The following is a 4811-nucleotide window of genomic DNA, read 5'->3' on the forward strand; positions in this document are numbered from 1 at the left end:
GGATGGATGGATGGATGGATGGATGGATGGATGGATGGATGGATGGATGGATGGATGGATGGATGGATGGATGGATGGATGGATGGATTTAAACCCAGTACTGCTTTCGTTAGGAAAATATGCTAACAGATACATTACTTTTTAAAAGTAATCACTGTTTCTTACTTCTTTGGCATACTAAAAAAACAACCATTAATAGATTTACTCTAAATTTTATGTGATACCCCAATTCACTGCTATCTGTCACCCAGTTCGTTAATATAGTCCACTGCCGTGTAATTTAATCTCAGTATAATCTAACATAAATCCAGCTGTTTAATGAAGGCTTAAAAACAGATTGATTGAACAGGATAATGAAGATCAAAGAATGCAATATATTGATCAGAAATAAAGTTGTAGGGAGATTTAGATCAAAACAACATCCCAAGGTCTGAACATTTGTCCTGCTGCTCTTCAATGTCTCATCTGATAAAAGCAAGTGTGTTGCATAACTGCATACTCACTTAATGGTAACTGTCCATGCAAACTAAACAGCTGGGCAAGAATAGCATAAATCATAGATTCAGCCAAGAGGGTCCTTGTAACTCTGGATGAGCTGCAGAGACCCTAAGCTAGGGTGTTAACTAGGGAGAGAATATAAGTTGTGCTTTCCAAAAATCTAACATTGTAGGAAAAAAAGGCCATAAAAAGACCTGTCTAGAGTTTGTCAAAAGCTGTTTAGGAGGCAAAATAAATATTGAAGAAAGCAGTTTCTCAAATGTAACCAAAATTACATTTTTTATGGTGTTATGTGCTGAAAAAACTAACATTGTAAATTCCCCTGAATATCTGTGTTATAATGGACAAACAATGTCCAGACCTGAATTCAACAACATAAGTTTTGGCAAGAAATGAACAGTAATGTCAAGAGACACTCATTCTGACCTGATTCAGGTTAAGCAATTGTGTAAGAAGAATGCAGACATTTTCAGTGTTATAGTGTGTCAAGCTGGCAGAGAGAAGGCCGACAGATTTTGCTGCAAAATGTAGTTCTGCAAATTATTTAACGCATACTTTTCAGATTCTTTTATTCGCACAGAAGTATGAAAAAGTTTACATACTTTTCTTCCCAGTAAAAGTATCCACTTGTCTGTGGTTTGCTACCAAAATTCCCATGGAAAAGTCAAAAACTTTTAAATTGAAACATTAAAACTAAAAAATAATTTTCAAGGGATCGTGTGTCTATAGTCTAGAAACCACACGATGGTTTCATTATTATGTGATTGAAATTCCACCAGATGAGACATTTATGTTCAATCATAAAATATCTGAATATTTTTGCCTTATTTTTGCAAAGTTAAAGATATCTAAATCATTTTATTGTGACACAATAAGCTGGTGACAATAAATCCTGACAAATGTAACAAAGATGTGCAGTTCGGCCCGAGACTGCATACATGTTGGCGCGATGCTAACTCATAACCATTAGGATGACTGGTTTAATGAAATTATCCATCATACAACACAGAAACCAAATCCCACAAACACTTTGGGTTCAAAACAAGTCAAGCTGCACTTGGCCACAGATCAATAACCGAAGCGTGTTTATCTTGAGGAAATAGACTGTCGCTCCCAGGAGATGCAACAAGAACATCGGAAACTTCAAAGATTTTCCTCATATTTGGTACTGAGATCTTTTCTGAGATAGTGTCATGCAGTGCCTTTATTTACAGCTCTTGTGTGAAGAGGACACAGAATATGTTTGCATCTGTACAATGAGCCATCCTCCCTCGCGGCTCAATAAAGAAAAATAGGACCATATTTGGCCGCTGAGCTGCTTGTGGCTCTGAATCACACTGAGGACAATACCACTTGGTGTGTCTAAACATTGCAGCAAGTAACATTACATTACATTAAATGGAATGAAATATTTTCAGTTTTCCACACATTCATGCAAGCTGCGCATTCAGGCAAAATCTCATTAGAATATGCAAAAATGTTAGGTTTAACACCAAAAACAAATAAAATAAATTTCACAAAAATGTTTTACTTTTTTGCTTTTCCTATGAACCTATTTAGAATAAACAGCTGTACTTTTCTTCACTGGCAATTTCATTCTAGGGCAAACTCTAATTTAGATAATGAGAAATGGGAAAGCCTTTTGATGAGTCAGAGTCAAATTTTCCAGCACTCACTTAAAATATGGGTCAACATTTTTTACACTTTCAAACAAAAAGGCCACTGCAGTTTCTTTCAGCATATTTAATATCACTATATTGATCAGAAGTACATCTGCACTTATTTATAGTAAAAATGCATTTTTTTTGCTTTTTAAATCGTTATAGTTGATTCCCTAGGGCAAATGTGGTTTTCTGTGGGCCGTTAAAGGTTTTCTCCATCTTTGCTCACTCGTCCATTAAACTTTGTCTTACCTCTCTCAGCAGAGCTCAGTCAGCTCATTAAATAATCAGGAGATGAAATTGCCTCCTTTGTAAGCCCTAAGTTTGATATATCAATTATTCAGATAGCGTAAAGGAGCTGCCACTCTGGGAATTTATTGAACCCGACAAAGGTGGCCCAACTATGAGCCCAGAGTTGCAAATGTCTGAGGGACTTTATTTCTGTAATTGGACCTAATGGCAAACCTTAGATCTGAAAAGTATACCTTTTCTTATCCATATGATGCATGTTATGTTCCTGAAACATATCCCAAAAGAATAACACTACAAAAAATATAAACTGTTGAAAAGTTTTAAACAGAAAAAGGAAAGGAATTTAAATAAACAATATGTTTAACATTTCCACAGAGCTAAGTGCTTTTTTAAGAGGTGATGTGTGAAGCAACACGTTTTAGTCAAATATTCACTATTAAGTCACACAGAATAAATGCACATTTAGCTAAATATTCATTTAGGTCCACATATTTTTGCTAAATTGGCTGCACTAGTAGCTTTTGCAGAAGCCATAACAGTGGTTTTCATAAAAGGTCAAATTTGTATAACTTATGATACCATGCTGCCAAGTGAAAGAATCCCAACCATGCTCCCTGAGTTAAATCACCACTTTATTCTTGAGGCATGCTAAGCTGGCTGCATTTGAACTTATTGTACATAGTTTGGATCATCACAGGCCAGTTTTCCACTCCAAAGACTTGCACAGAATGTCAGATTACAATAGACTGCATCAGAAAGTTCTCAGAGTAACTATAAAACAAATAAACAACATGCTTACCTGCCCCAACTAAAGCACACTGCAAAAACAATCTAGAAATAAGTCAACATTTTTAAAATTAAGTGTGTTTACCCTTAATTTCAGTTGGTAGATAAGATGATTTGCCAAAGGAATTAGATTTTTTTACTCTTAAAATAAGATAATTAGATAATATGCACTTGAAATAAGACAATGTTATTGTTTTTTTCTTATTTCAAATATAAACTGTCTTTTTCCATTGGCAAACTATCTCTCTTACCTCCTCAATTCAAGAACATATGCACTTATATTAAGAAACAATGGCTTATCTAGTTTTTTTGTTTTTTTTTTCCAGTGCGACTCTGCTGGAAAAAAGGTGGTGATACTTTGCTAAAAATCTAGAATTTATGTTCTGTTATTTCCTTGTGAAGGTAAACAAAAAGTATTGATGAATGAGGTTTAAGCAAAATTGTAACAGATAATACAAATTTAACTAAAAAAATCAAAATCAAGGAAAACTTTAGCCAAAGAAACCATGCACTTAAAAATAACCAATTTAGAATCAGAATTCAGCAACACTTATAATAACAATAGTACTAATGTTACTACTGAAACTATAATATTTTTTTCAGTTAATCCGGTTAATTTTGTTTCCAATTATGACCCTAAATGCATTTGAGAATATTAAAGCTATAGTCTCACCTGTTTCTGCTGTCTCTAACTGAAGCTGATCCCTCTTGTAATATAAAATCCTTGAGAAAGAAATCCTTTTCACCGGAAACTGTGTCGCCGCTTTTCTCTTCTCACTGTTTAATCAATTCTATTTGAAAGTGGAAGCAAACTATAATAAACTGTTACATTTTATTTTTTTAGGCAAAAAGAAAAAAAAGAAAAGAAAACAAGGAAGCTGCGAAGTCGCAATCAGAACTAAAACATTTCAGCCTGACTTTTGCTCCTTTCTCTGAGTCGCTGCGCGCTGCTTTGCTCCAACTGCGCTGCGAGGTGCGCTTTTTAAAAGCGCCTTGAGCTCCAACTGCGTCCAACTCCGCCGAGTCGCTCCAAAGCTGCACTATGAACATATAAACAACAGTCCCTGCAAGAGGGTATTGAAGGACCCGCCCCCTACGTTTTCACACAGAGGATGAGAAATCCACCGTGAACCTGTGCCTATAGACATGCTGTCTGAGGTTCCAGGTTTAATGTCATCATAGTGTTTGTATTTTTATTTTTGTTTCGTATGAACTATGTGAGAAAAGCACAATAAAATGTATATATATATAAAAAAAATAGGTAAACAATGTGAATAATAAAATGCTACAACACATTTATATAGCTGGGGGGGAAACTGAATGTCTGATTGACCAGTTTCCATTTTGATTTGCCTAACTGGGATTATTGCCAGGTACAATCTTCTAAGAAAATATCAATAATCTGTTTACACTAATGAAACAAATTAAAATGACCTCCTTCCCAGCCATTTGTTTTTGCACACATTAAGCTCTGTGTCTGATAGTTTCACTTTAACACGCTGGATACCCTAAAACTGTTATCATAATTGTGCTCCTTTCATATTATTTCTAGCTACAGCGAGCTAGAAACATTTAAAAATAACTCATTCTTGACTAATGTCATCTTTGAGTGTT

At 34.9% G+C, this 4811-nt stretch overlaps 1 protein-coding gene across 1 annotated transcript in view; it reads right to left on the reverse strand.

Moving 5' to 3' along the window:
- The window catches only part of rspo1 (R-spondin 1), a 25505-nt gene extending 21285 nt beyond the window's left edge, over positions 1-4220 (reverse strand). The window contains exon 1 of the mRNA XM_015374551.1: positions 3871-4220. The gene's annotated coding sequence lies outside the window, so the exon portion shown is untranslated. The remainder of the gene's footprint in view (positions 1-3870) is intronic.
- Positions 4221-4811: the final 591 nt, after the last annotated feature.

The sequence above is a fragment of the Cyprinodon variegatus genome, unplaced genomic scaffold (genome assembly GCF_000732505.1).
Source record: "Cyprinodon variegatus isolate N-32 unplaced genomic scaffold, C_variegatus-1.0 Scaffold6, whole genome shotgun sequence".
NCBI lineage: Eukaryota > Metazoa > Chordata > Actinopteri > Cyprinodontiformes > Cyprinodontidae > Cyprinodon > Cyprinodon variegatus.